General features: G+C 41.7%; 1 pseudogene; it reads left to right on the top strand.

Annotated features, from left to right (window-relative positions):
* Nucleotides 1–11293: 11293 nt before the first annotated feature.
* LOC119319704 lies at nucleotides 11294–11404 on the top strand (annotated as a pseudogene).
* Nucleotides 11405–15573: the final 4169 nt, after the last annotated feature.

The following is a 15573-nucleotide window of genomic DNA, read 5'->3' as shown; positions in this document are numbered from 1 at the left end:
ACTTACTAATCCGTATACCCTACAGTAAACACACTCAGGACTTGATATTTACCAACTTGGTTATACAAATCGTACTTATATATCTGTCGAGCTGTAAATCCACAAAAAGGGGTGCATGTCGATTAGGGTTGCGAGCCAAACTAACTACAGAAGGGATGCAGTGCACTGCGTACGTACAGCAACAGCTAAAAATGCTACTACTACATTTTATGGGACTGCAAAATAGTACGATTTTTCACCCGCAGGCTGGCCACCTCATCTGCGTCTGCCTGGGACCATGCATGCATGTACTAGCAAACTGCAAAACAGTTTTTCTCCAACAGATGTATGATAGAGTCAACTATTCCCAACGTAAATTGGATGGCCAGGTCACCGACACTATGCAAAACGGCAAACAACAAAACCCTGACATTTCAAAGAGATAGCCACCTCAAGTCATTTTCTTTACGAAAATGATCCAGAAATCAAAATGCATCGGAAGTACAAAGCATCTCAAACATAATAAAAATTACATTGAGATTCCTACACCCCCAAACAACCACTACTGCCACCAAAACGAGCCATTGATGCGCCATTGTCGCCGCTCACCTACTGGAGCCGACTTGACCTTGTTGATGACAACCAGAAGACTTTGTGCATGTGACCCTAAGGACCAACGCCCTGAAGCCTCAGTCATCGCATTGAACCCTTGCATAGATCTGAAGCACTTGATACCAAATCTCGTCAAGTGGTGAGAAAGCCTAACCTCACTGTCCGAATGACACGACAGGAATCTACACCAGAGTTCCGTCAACAATGTCCAGACGGACGAACTTGAGAAGGATCGGAGCCCTCCCAAGGCAAACTCGAAGAAGTATCGACGCCATCCATCTGAGCACTGCACCAGCAAGGACTAAAAAACCATAACCTAAACTAGTAACCGGAGTGGAGAGGCACAGGGGAGGCGAATCCACGAGCTCATTGGTGAAGTTCGGAGGAAAGAGTTTACCGTATCTGCCTAGGGTTAGGGGAGGAAAACGAGAGGAAGGTCTTGTAACATGTCCGTGTATGCGTAGAGTCACCTCAAGTCAATAGCAGCATGCGTTTTGGTTATGGTCAAAGTGTACCAGACCACATATTATTTTTTAAACATGGTCCTCGATAACATGACATGATGACTTCTTTTTTATTTTATTGAGATTTCATTTTTACACAATTAATTTCATTGTATTGTCACTACATAATACATCAAAATTAAGACTAAATTAAACTGCAGGATAAACAGAGTAAAGTCAATTAAAGTGGCAAGAAAAAGAAATTTCGTGCTTTGTATATACAGAATATTATTTTATTTGTTTGTATCTAGTAAATTATTTTATTGTTTTGTTCTAGCAAAACATAAAAGATCTTGGATTCTTCATTTAATTCAGAAATAGAGATTCTTGTTCATAGAAGGAATGAAAACAATTCTATATAGAATGGGTTAGAAATTATGCCTAGATCCAGTGTAAATGGATTTTTTTGGTAAGACCTCCTTAATTCTGGCCAATAATTTGTTGCAAGTATTTCCGTTTCTAACCACACAATTACGAGTACCTTTGTTGTTATTCCCAAAAAGGAGGGTCAAATGGGTAGAATTGGTAATATTTTGTTGATAAGAATTAGAACTTTCCCAAGTAAAGTTTATTGAGGGAGTTAACCACTTTGAGGAAATGGTTAACTCTGCTATTCCGTTATCCACTGGAATTGAGGTTTAGTATCTTTTGGGTGTTTACGTAAATTGTCCAATAATTTATTTACCAGAGTTTTTATATTTTAACTTACTCCCCTGACACGAGCGAACGGGAATAGATAAGAGGCTTGTGGGATTGACGTGAAAGTTGTCTCGCGCCCCTAGGTATTCTCTACCTACACACCTTGTTTGAACGTACTGAAATGAGAAAAATCCATTTTTTGGAATAATGAAGTAAGGTAAAAGTATATCACAGGAGCAGAGCGCACAACTACTTATCGACTCGTGTGAATGTACTCGTGGCTTAGTGGCAGCCAACCCTGCGAGGAATTTTCCCGCAAAAAAAAACCCTGCGAGGAATTGTTTATGTAGCAAGGCAGACATGATCAGACAAGAGATTATATTCAGTTGGTGGTTGAAGTGAGGCTTAATCTAATCCAGGGCCTATCCAATCACATCATTAGCAGTAAACAATTGGTGTCCTGATCCTCTTTTTAGGTAGTAGACACCCTTAATCTGGTCAATATATTATTCCACCCTTAATCTGTAAACAATATATTATTCTCAAACAACAGCCTGCAAATCAGGGAGGACTAGTTGCCCTTAATCCAGGACTATTATTCTAATTGTCATCATACCGAGCATTGTCGTAAATTTCAATGTACCGACAAAACTTTGACATGTTTCAAATCTGTATCAATTACAAGTCATCATTTGATAGGAAACCCTTGTGCAATTGGAAACTGTTCTAAATGTGTGCATCACATTTGGGACTGCAATCTTTTTATAGTCATGGGGCAAGAGGTATGGCCGAGGCGAAGGCGAGAAGCCTCCAAACCTCGCGGAGAGGAGAGACATCAGACATGGGCCTACCTTTCAACCTCTCGCCCGCTGGATGGATATTGTGTCGTTGCTGGGCCATAAGGAATTTAATAGACACAGGCCCACTTGTCCTGATCAAAAGAGAAATGGCCTCCAGGAGAAACCATCATTTGTATATGGCCGAAAGATCCTCCAATGTCAAAAGGGGTGACGTGGTAGAAAAACACACAGTGCAAATTTATGGAGGACTGTAAAATCACTCTCACACAAAATATTAATAGATTAGAGTTTGTACAGTAAAAGTTTGAAACTGCAGAGTAATAAAATTATATTATTACTGTAACACGGACAAACGTAAAGCAAGTAGATATTAGGTTTTTTTGGGGGGCGGGAAGATGCAAGCTGGTTGGACAAATGATCTAGATTAATTCTGGGCAACTGGGATCTCGAGTATTGATACCAATGTGTCAATATTGACAGTGAGATTATCGTTCAGCTACTGTTGTGGCTACAACTGTTGGGCAAATAAGCCACGGTCATGTACTGAGTTAGTCTGACTAGTGTCTGGCTTAGTCCGGCTAGTGTGCGAGTGCGTGCGTGTGCGGTTAGGATACAAGTGTCTTACTAGGATACCATTCCATATTCTATCTAAACATAATACAACTATAAGTCTAACTGTAACCTACCTTATACACTATATTTGACACAACTCTAACAAACTTCACCTTGGCGAATATACTTCACCACCCTGGATTTTTCCAGGCGCCAAACTTCCATGTACATCGGACTTGAGCTTATCCCATGAGAACCACTACTACTCCAAAGACTCCATATGACTCCACCTGCAACTTGTAGTCCCTTCTTTTCTTGATCACAGTCAACACTCGAGCAAAATTAAGTTCCTCTTTACTCTAGTCTGTGCTCCCAACTTCCAGAGTATTCGTCCAACACCATCACACACTGATCACTGATCTGCGTGAAAGTGAACAACTCACATATTGGGTGTCACACATAAGAGTTACCTGAACTCAGCATCACCGCTCCTTTCTTGACCGTCTGTCTGAAATTTGAAGGAATTTCACCATTGCTTGTAGTCATCCCGAGTCAAATTTGCAGTTGTCTCACCACATGTATGACCACCAGAGCCCTGGCCCGTCTCCATGTCCCGTGCTACCGCACGCCTCGCCGCTATTACCGCGTTGAGCCTCCGCTGTCCTGGTCGAGTCTCAAGGGTTGCGAACCCACACCACTCAACCCCCACTGCAGAGTACCACCGATCATCACCGACCGATGACGAGTTTCACGCTTCCATCAGACCACTGGGCTCCAGTTCGAATTACGTGTCACTCGCTTTTCTCCAGCTAAATAGGCTTCGATTCTCTGGATCCTTACACCGTAGCCCCTCAATCCAGCTCCACCTTCAACATGACTCCATGGTATATGATCAGTCCACCCTCGCGCCTCATCGACTTCAAGCTCCGTGTATACACCATCTTGAATCAATCACGCGCCATAGTCTTGTCGAAGCCACACAAGCCCTCGGGCATGTGCCACGTGTTTTCACGCCCAAAAGTCGGTCACCATCAGCATCACGCTCCTATGTCGTTGTCGTCGATCCCATCACCGTCTTCCGTGCCAACCGACTCACGTCGATCCGTTAGATTATCTAGTCCGAACCAACCGAACTTTTCCGGCTGCAAGACACACTCAAGGCACCCAAATCGTCTTCCGCGAATTTTCATCCAGCACATGACAATTCCATCTTAGCTGACATGACTTCCTGCAACTCCATCAAACAACCCTGTCGCGCCAACAATCTTTCATCCTTGTCTGCCATAACTCAAAGCTTCCAGTTTCGTTTGACTTCTCCACCTCAAACCTGGTACCCGTTGGCGCCATGGTTCTTTGTATGGCTGATCCTACGAAAAATTATCCCAGCTTTACACGTGATGCCCAAGTACACAAACATAACCAAACGTGGTATGTTTCCATGTACTAGTTGCAATTCAACTTGGCCTTCACGTGATGTCCTCTTGGCTCAACCCCGATGCTGCTGTTGCTTTGCCCTGCCTGTGCTTTTCGATGCTAATTTTTTTAAATAATACATTTTTATATTAAATTTCAGAAATGTTACGCCGTAATTATATTTTTTTAAAATATTACCCAATTGGCCTACTGCTGACCGATTGGATCCAATCGGCCTGCTGCTGGCCGATTGGCCCCCGGTCGTCCCGCTACCGGCTGATTGGATCCAGTCGGCCAACTGCTGGCCGATTGACACCCAGTCTACTTCCTTTAGACCGACTGGTGCATGCACCCATTTATCTGTTAAATGGGTATTTGAAAAATGTTGAAGAAGTATTTGAAAAAAATATTGATCATGCATATAAAAATGTTAATCAAGCATTTAAAAAAATATTGAACAAGTATTTTAAAGATGTTGAACAAATATTTGAAAAATGTTGAATAGGTATTTGAAAAATATTAAAGAAGCATTTTAAAAAATGTTGATCATGTATATAAAAATGTTAATCAAGCATTTGCAAAAAATGTTGAACAAGTATTTCAAAAAATGTTGAAAAAGTTTTTGAAAAAATATTAATCATGTATATAAAAATATTGAACAAGTATTTGAAAAAATATTAATCATGTACATAAAAATGTTGAACAATTATTTGTAAAAATGTTGATCATGTATATAAAAATGTTGAACAAGTATTTAAAATATGTTGAACAAGTATTTAAAAAATGTTAAACAAGTATTTGAAAAAAAGTTTAACATCTGGAAGCTGGTGGGGTAGTTATTAGCTGCGTTGGGGATCGATGCCTGGTCTCCATGGCAATCACCAGAGCAACTAACCACCCTATTAGTTTCCAATTGCTGGTTCGAAAAGGGATCGCGACCAACTAAAGGTGACTGAGCCGGTCTTCTCCATTATTTCAATTTTTTTTCTTTTCTTTCTATATTATTTTTTCAAATACTTGTTCAAAAAAATTAAATACTTGTTCAACATTTTTATATACATGATCAAAAAGTTTACAAATAGTTGTTCAACATTTTTATTTACATGATCAATATTTTTTAAAATACTTGTTCAATATTTTTTTCAAATACTTGTTCAACATTTTCTTCAAATACTTCTTCAACATTTGTTGCAAATGCTTGATTAACATTTTTATATATACATGATCGACATTTTTAAAAATACTTCTTCAACATTATTCAAATACTTATTCAACAGTTTTCAAATATTTGTTCAACATTTTCAAATACTTGTGCAACATTTTTTTAAATGCTTGATTAAAATTTTTATATGCATGATCAACATTTTTTGAAATACTTCTTCAACATTTTTCAACTACCTATTCAACAGATAGATGGCTGCATGCACCTGTCGGCCTAGAGGAAGCAGACTGGGTGCCAATCGGCCATCAGTGGGCCGACTAAGGCCAATCGGCCAGCAGTGGGCCGACTGGATCCAATCGGCCGGCAGTGGGCTGACTGGGGCCTATCGGCCAGCAGTAGGCCGACTGGATCCAATCGGCCAGCATTAGGCCAACTGGATAATATTTTTAAAAAATATAATTACGGCGTAATATTTCTAAAATTTAATATAAAAATTGTGTTATTTAAAAAAAATTATCCTTTCCGATGTACTGCCTTATCCTGATCTGATGGATTTTCCTTCCGGTAGATTTGATTTGTCTCCTGCCTTTCTGTGTCACATGAGGACTCTGTTCTTCTTTTTTTGTCTCAAACAAATCTCATCTTGCCTCGCATATTCAGCTTCAGCAGCAGTCTTCTCGTACAGATTCATAGCTTTCCGCACCATACAGTAATGCAGCCCCACCAGCTTCCGTAGTCCGTACGCCCCCGTGCACGCCTCCACCAGGTCAGCCAGGCTTGACCAAACAGCCACACATGGGCCACGGGCTCCTGCCAGGCCGCTGCTTAATTAACTGGACCTCGCAAATGCTGCGCCAACGCGCACCAGACCAGCCGCTTCCAGGCGCTGCACTAATCGATCCGCCAGCTGGTTGCGCCATACGATGCTGCTACCCGATCTCGTCGAGAACTCTACCGGCTTCTCATTGCTTCTTTTCCGCCGGTGTCCGATTACGCCAATATCCATGAACGCCGTCCACGGCAAACGAAATCAACACACGGTTCGGCCGCCTCTTGATCAACACAACGACCTTTGAACAACCTAACTCATGATACCACTTGTTAGAATAAATCTGAGGCATACCATTGATCATCCGAGCACCAAACAATCATACGAGCACGACACCGAGATTTGTTAACGAGGTTCACCGATATGGCTACATCCCCGGGGACCTGACTATGAGCGCTCCTCCCCATGACACCGCTACAATACCGCACCCGGTCGCCCTGGACACCGGCACATGCCGCCGGCTTCCCCTGCGTTCCGGTGCTATTATGTTGACATAGGTTACATCATGTGTCTAGCCCGATATATATGAGAGGCATAGAATACAAGTGTCCTACTAGGACACGATTCCATATCCTATCTAAACACAATACAACTACAAGTCCAACTGTAATCTACCTTATACACTATATTCGACACAACTCTAACATTAGATTAGCCTTTGTTACTTTGTTCTCCTTTTTCGTGCCGAGTGGGGGAGGAGGGTACCCCGCTTTCAGGTCTCATGTCCTCTTTTTCTCATTGTTTGTATATCCCCTATCCTGGATAGCAGAGCACCGAAGATAGTCAACTTTGTTGTGCTGCGGGTGATTTCTGCCTCGCTCATCTGTCCTTTTACTCCCCTGTGGCCCCTGCTGCTGCTAATCCAGTTGCAGTAGATAAGGGCGATCAAAATTCTGAAACTAAAATGTTTTAACTTGATGCAACTTTCCTTCTAGTGCCGGTTTGCTCTTCAGTTTGCATGAAAATAATCAGCAGCGACCCAGGGCTTGGACCAAAACGGCCAAGCAGGTTGCCATCTTTTTCTATATGCACGCAGATGTCCGTACGTCACAGTGGGAGAAACAAACTCTCACACACCTCTAGCAAGTCATCTTTTTTTTTGCGGGTCCTTTAGCAAGTCATTTCTGTTGCCGCTTCTCCTCTTTGTCATCATCGTCGATGGTGGTCACCTGTCTATCTATTTATGAGAAATGTGATCAATCCCTAGGCGGTGAGCTTGGTCATTACACTCTACCATGTTGATTTCACAAGCCACTCCCTGCACCAACTTGTAATTCCTCGTGATTTGTAACTGTCACATTCATCTTCACGTGGTTGAACATCAATATGTCTTGACATATCAGGTGATGCATTTTCCTAGGGATAATTAGTTTTATGCCCCTATTTGTGTCCGACTCGATTGTTTTACCGCTAATTTTCAAAAGTCACCGGTTCTGTCCAAGTCACTTTGCTCCTCTTATGTTTTTGCCCTTTGACCGTTTGACCGTCACTTTAAAAACTTCATAACAATCTAAATACGAAAATGGCCAAATAAGATACTAAAATATTCAGAAAAACGTTACCTATATGTCAATGTCATTTGCATTCATGATAAAAGTGTTGGAAAGTGCCCATCCGAGTTTTAGCTCTTATGATACCACATTGGACAATAAATTCTAAAAAATTAAAAAATTCTAAAAAATTGGTTGCTTCCATGAATGTCATTCCATGATGAAACTTGGCAGACACTTAAAACATTTGTCATTCCTTGCCACCAATGTTTTTTTCAATTTTTTTAGATTGTATTGTTCATGGTGATATCATAAGAGCTCAAACTCGAATGGGCACTTTCCAACACTTTTGTCATGAATTCAAATGACATTGACATATATGTGATGTTTTTCCGAACATTTTAGTATCTTATTTGCATTTTTTGATTTAGTATAAATTTACTATAAAGTTTTCAAAGTGACAGTCAAACGGTCAAAAGGCAAAAGCATAAGAGGAACAAAGTGACTTGGACAAAACTGATGGCTTTTGGAAATTAGGGATAAAACAGTTAAGTGGGACACAATTAGGAGAATAAAACCATTTATCCCTTTTTACCCTAAATTTCCAGAAACCCTCAGTTCTGCCCAAGCAACTTCGCTCCTCTTGTACTTTTGCCCTTTGACCGTTACTTTGTAAACTTCATACTAACAAGGGAAAATGCACATAAGATATCAAAATGTTTAGAAAAACATCAACTATATGCGCTAGTCATTTGCATTCATGACAAAGGTTTCGAACTCACTATCTTTACATCCATAGAAACTTCCTTTATTCTATTTATACTTTCCTGAGTTCGCGGAAGCCTCGGTTTGCAAAGCATCCAGCCGTTTTTTTCGTTACGAGTTTTTCCAAAACTGGTTTTATGTGTTTTTTTCTCTTTTTTCTGTTCCTTTTCTTTAATCTTTTCCCCTTTTCTTTATTATTGTTTTTTATTTCTTTAAAAATGCATGAGCAATTTCAAATCCAATGAACTTTCTTTTTCAAAATTGATGGACTCATTTCAAATTAGATGACCTTTTTTAAAATTGGATGAACTTTTTTCAAATCTAATGAACTTTTTTTCAAATTTGATGAACATTTTTGTAAAATTGATAAACTTTTTTTTCAAGATCGATGATCTTTTTTTACTAATTTGATGAACTTTTATTCAAATGGATGAACTTTTTCAAATTTGATGATTGTTTTTTCAAAGTTGATGATTTGTTTCATTTGTTTTCAAATTCAATGAACTTTTTTCATACCTTTGATTTTTTTCTCAAATTCGTGAACTTTTTTTTAAGTTTGTGAACATTTTTCAAAAGCCATGCCCATTTTTGAATTCACATTGTTTTTAGTTTTTTTGCGAATTTTCATTTTTTTTCATCCTTTTCCAAAGTGAACAGTTGACTGCAACTATTCAAGCGCGAGCTATCCATTTCGATTGAGAGACCGGGAAAGGGGGGGGGGGGGTCCGTGGTCGTGTGTGTGAGCGCCATTATCCGCAAACGGCGCCTTATAACGCCGACTAGGAGCTCCCGGTAGAGCATGGACTGTTTATTACCGCAGTTTATCATAGTAGAGCATGCACCGTTTCACTTTTATTGCAGCGCATGATGGATAATCAGCAGCAGCTGCTGCAGCACTCAACAGCGACCCGCGGCCGCCTGTGCAGTTTGGATCACATCAGCAATACTGCTGCATGCCGTGACTTGCAAGATCGACGCTCGAGTTAGCACAGCTGCTAGTTCTACTAACTAGTAGTAGTAACCTCGTGTGTGTCTTTACTCTTTACAGGGCGTGTGAAATGAAGGCACAAGGGTTAGACCAAAATGGTCAGGCAAATTGACACCCGTTCCCAACTGTTACTACAATGGGCGACTTCCTCGTTTCGCTTTCAAGTCAGAGAGGCTATATCGGATCGATTCTGCCATTCATCACTGCTCCCAGTACGTGACTCAGTGCCCCAATCTGTCACGCATCTAATCTAATTGTCTATGTATGGACTGGTGATGGGAGGCATAAACATCACCATTCCATGGCTATTAGAAGCATCTACAACCCTACGCCCTATATCCATCCCAAACGCCCGGCCGGGCTGTCCAATCACTGCCTAAACCTAAAATTGTCACCCAAACGGACCTGCCAAATCTGGTCAAACATCTGGATTAACCGACACTCTCGATATCCAGTTAATATCTGAGATGGATATGGGACGCCCGGGCGTACCCGGACACGCCCTCATGTAGGATCCGACCCACTATGGCCCACCCGACCCCACACATATTGAACCATATCAGCACTCTGGACGAAACGCTAGCCGCATTTTACTCCACTCCACTCTCCTCTGCCCACAAGCTCCCGTTTGGCTATCCCCGACCTTCTCCACCATTGCAGGCAGCGGATCTGTGTCCTACACCTCCCGATCCATTGACTGGGAGCTCTTCCAATGTGGCCCCAAGGAGGAGATAGCCACCTGCTTTGCGCTCCGCCGCTCCCTGGAGGAGTCTGCCAGGCAGCGATCGAACTCCATCTGGCGGAAATTCATTATATCCGCCAAAATGGCGTATAAATCCGGCCCCAGGGTCGTTGCCGCTGCCTCACCGGAGGTGGTTCGGTCTGTCTGGTGTCTGAACGCCGTGGTGGATGCGCAACCTCTGCGTTGGCGCTGAGTCGGAGGTGCACAACTGCTTAACGTCTGACGCAAATATGGGGCTACGTGCCCGCCATGCAAGGCAGCGGGTGTGAGAGTTCGCGACAGTCTTCGCGGCAGACGCCAACGAGGAGCAGTCGCTCTCTCCGGCGCTGGATATGGTGCCCGACAACCCCTAGCATCACAACTGCGTAGCGGTGGACGTGTTCGGCTCCGACCACGACGGACCCACCGGCGACGTGCAGGCACAGGCTCGAATAAGGAAGAGTAGGACATGGGAGACGGCGGTGGCTCATGTCCCATCTCCTACTCTACCTCGCCGACAATCGACCCTCTACTTCGTGGGGCTCAGCCGGCCCCGCCGGACATGGATAGAGCCGGACAACCAAAAGGATGGTCACCGGCGCAAATTTAGACTAGGTCTATGTTGCATGTAATAGTATGGATTTGATGATTTAAAAATAAGTATTTGGTTGTGAAAATAATTTTGTGTGTGTTGTCCAATCACCGCTCGCAGACGCACCCGGGATCACGGCATGAGGAAAGAGCATTCCCGGGGATCATATTATGAGACCCGCCATCGTCACTCATTGTCCATTGCGCAAAGCCGATTTGTTGCAATCGGAGGTGGCCCCGGCAGGCAGGCAGTGTGACCTGGCGGATCCAATAAAATTGGAACGATATAGAGAAGATTAGCATGGCCCTCACGTAAGGATGACACACAAAAAAAAGAAGAAGCCCCAATAGATAATTTTTTTGCAGGTGCCAATAGATGCATTTTAGAGGGTAACACCCAATTTGCCACGGAACTCTTGAATTTAGGTAATTTTTATTTTTCTCTCAAGGGTTATCATGACAATTCACATTTCATGCATACCGGGGAGGCGGTCCAGCCAACGCAGACCTCCGCCGATGCTACTGAGTTGACCATGTAGCCTGATTCTTCCAGTTTTGGGAAGCTTCAATTTGTTTTTTTCTACAGGTTTATTTTCCATGGTTTATCTTCATGTTCTATTATTATTTTTCAAAATTAATTCGTAAATTTCTAAAATTCTGTTAATATTTTTGAAAATTTGGAACATTATTTAAATTCTTGGATTTTTTTGCAAATTCGTATAATCTTAATCCATGAAGAGTTTTTCATACTCATGAACATTTTAAAATGCAAGATTTAAAAAAAATTTGATGACCATTTTAACATATCATGAATAATTAAACTCATGAACATTTTTTAGAGTTTGCAAATATTTTGTTTGTATTAATCAACTGATTTAAAATTTGTGAATGATATTTGAAATCTATGAATATTCTTGGAATGTATCAGTTCCACCTTAGTTAAGAAAGTTGAATTTTTGAGGGTATATATATTTGATCTACACTAGGTCACGCGTATGACAAAGTTTAGTATGGGGGTGAGAGATTTTTAGTTAAGTCTCTTTGTCGTACACCTCGCAAAGTTAATCTAGCAACTTGAATAATCATACTTAATGATGAATATAGGTAACTTGAGTTTGTTCCCAAAGCCTAGAAGCCATGTAAAATAATTTTTTGCATAAACCAATTAGAGGCGTCTAACTTGGTTTTGCAGGTTGCATGTTATGTAGTATAGCCTTTGCCATATTGATGAGAACATGTATGAGATGTCTATATGATGTAAAATTTAACATGACATGCGAGTAATAACTATATGATTGTCACTTTGACATGTGTGTCAACGTTATATAATGTAATTTTTATACAGTAGCGATAGAGATAGTGGTGATAATATATAGATTACATATGGTGGTGACAACTTTATCAGGCCGTAAACGAAGTCAAAGAAGAAAAAACTGAAGAAACAAGTCATGCAGAAATGTTCTGCCAGGACAACGTTTCGTGCTGCCACGGCAACAACAACAACATCATTTTCAAGATGCCACGACAAGGAGTTTTGGCAGGAATCTGTTTTTGCTAAAACTACTATCACAACACAGTTTTTGGCTGCCACGAAAATACTTTTGGCTGAAATTTTGGTAAAACAAAGAGAACTTCTCTGACGAATGAGGCTATACCATATCATGCTATTATGTTTATTCCTTATTTTTGTACCCTTTTGATTCCACATTAGTCATTTCTATTATGGCGGTCTCTTATTCTAAAATATCCCGTAGTTATTGTTCCCTAAAGTGTAGCACCGTCTACAACACATATCTTTTCGGTGTATGCGATGTCTGCATGTGTACGAACAATCAGAGAGGTGTAAGGCGGGTGAAGGTCAGACGTCACAATGAGATCACATGGTTGTATTGACGTTCAAGGTAGAAACGTCCTAAGCTCGGAAGACGCTCATCAAAGATGAAAAAGAGTCACATTCGGCGGCCGGTGGCGGGGAGGGTAATTCCAGTGCCTCCGCTCTGGTTAGTAGTTTAGGTTAGGGTATTCTCCACGCTGGTGTGGCGCTCGGGCGGATTGCGGTGCTTGTTCTTTGAGTTTATTTTCCAGAATCTGATCCTCCTCGACTTCGTCCATTTGGATGTAGTCGATGAAACTCTATCACAGCTCCTGCCATCTCCTTGGGCTGTGAGGTTAATTAGGGTGTCTAGTCGGGTGGTGAGATTCTGATGTTTGGTGCGTCAGATCTTTTCGAGGGTTCAATGGCGACGATTACGGCTCCAGGGCGTTGGTCCTTAAGGGCACGCGCACGAAGACTTCCCGGTGTCATCGAGAAGGTCAAGCCGACGCCAATAAGGGAGTGCCGATCGCGGCACGTCAGTGGCTCATTCTCGGAATCTCGCTGCAATTTTAATTATGTCTGAGCTGCTCTGCACTTATGGTGAACTTTGATAATAGATCTGGATCATTGTCGCAAAAAAAGTTTTTTTATTTTCCATTAAACAAACCTAGCTAAAGGTTTAGGGTCCGCAAGTTAGGGACACGTGGGATGGTGGTTGGTGAGGTACATCGCGGCTTGGCGGCAGCCTGACACGGTGAGGTAGTGTGGTGGCGGGCCGGCAAGGGGCGGCGCGGGGTGATGCGGTGAGGGAGGGGGGAGGTGAGGTGAGCCGCGGGCGGCGCTAGTATGATGGAGACGTGGTGCTGCGTGGTGACGCAAGGGTCTACTCCGGCGAAAGTTCAGGTGGTTTCCTGTCTATGAAATTATACAGGAAGAGTCATATTCCCGTAGATGTGAGGGAGGTTGCGGTGAAGTAAACACGATCTCGTAAAACAAAATCAGGTTTACAGGAGTTGTTGGAGGGCTAATTTTGGTTCAACATCCATTAATTGGTAGTCTTTTTTTACGGATATAGTAGAGCTATTGGAGTTGCTTTTTAAAACTTCGCTCATTCAAGGGCAAAGAGAGGTTCCATCTTTTTCTCACCCGAAGGACCTAGTCCTGCCCAGAGTTTACTTGCAACCGGACTGACATATCAAACGACAACAAAGCTACTACTCTTTATTACTTCTTCGAACAAAAGGTCAATTTGATAGGAGTCATCCTTTGCAACTTTCAACGCATAATTCTTGTGGGTAATAGCATAAATTCGACACAAGGCAACAGTAGAGCTGAACTTTTTTATTATAGACGCACAACCCGCCTGGTAAATTGATCTTTTCATTATCCATGCCGTCGGTGGTTTGACCTATGAAAAACATATATAGACAAATGATTGACATTAGTATGATTTCGTGTTGATTAACAAAGAAGCACCAGATGGCACAAGAACGGGAAAAACACAGTTGTCATGCACTAAAAAATACCAACTTCCAGCATAAACAGAAAAAATTAAATTATTACGTGTGTATAATTGACCAGTGCATGCACGTACTTGTAACAACAGATTACCTGAAGTAGAGTTCTGAATTGAACGCTTACATTGTGTCGTAGTAGCAAGGCATACAAGAAGTAGAGAAAACAGGACTGGCGCGGTCATGTACTTGTCCATCTAGATAATGTAATGCAACTGTGATGCTTCTTTGTGGTTATTAACAGGATTGAGATTGACAGGGAAATATGTGCTCTAAGCAAAACTGCAAGATGATTTGCCCATCCACAGATGCACGATCCTATATATATAGAAATTGCTCAGGCTGGATTTTCATAAACCTTTCAATAGTTTGGAAAGGTTTTCAAAATACGTTGGCAAAAAATGATTGCAATTAGGAGTGGGTAAATATTCTCCAAAAATAGCCTTCTATCGTTATTTTTATGCTAGTTTATCTCCCTTTTTGGAACCGATTTCCAGAATAGGGTGGTGAAAATGAATGCAGGTCGTCAAGTTATTATTAGCTAGATTTTATCACCTTGTAATTTTAGACATGTTTCCAAATTATACTTTTTCTTGAAACGGTGGCAAATTGCAATATGAAGGATTATCTATCATTATTGGGAGTTCAAGATTCCAGCTGCTTGCATCCACGGAGTGCAATACATGTGTAGATGACCAGACATGAGATTTTTTTTTGAACACAATACAAAGTAGATGCTCACATACACTCACCAAATCATACGGTAGTGAAGCGGGCAGGCGAGCGATGCGCCGTTAGCATACAAATATTGTTATGACCCCCCCTTTTAAGGCAGTCTAGCCACACTTGATCTAGAGTCTATATATTATTCTACTAATGATTGCCATTTGGATTGGGAGAATATTCCATTACAATAGCCTACAATAAGGGAGGGCTACCTTTCCACAGCTACTTGCCCTTCATCCTGGCCTACCATTTTTCTCGTGAATATGTTCAATAGAATTGTGCATCATTTGACTTGAGACCTAAACATTTGATTCCAGGAAGAAATGTTGCGGTAACAAAAACATCCAAAAGCCACATAACAGGCCTAGACTGAATAAACAAGAAATCAAGGATCCAAGTGTCACGGACAGGACAGACATCAGAAATGGGCATACTTATGGATATCACCCTAGTAAAATGGTAGTGAGGCTGCC

Source organism: Triticum dicoccoides, chromosome 6A, assembly GCF_002162155.2.
Source record: "Triticum dicoccoides isolate Atlit2015 ecotype Zavitan chromosome 6A, WEW_v2.0, whole genome shotgun sequence".
Classification (NCBI taxonomy): Eukaryota; Viridiplantae; Streptophyta; class Magnoliopsida; order Poales; family Poaceae; genus Triticum; species Triticum dicoccoides.
This window is presented reverse-complemented; position numbering and strand designations above follow the sequence as displayed.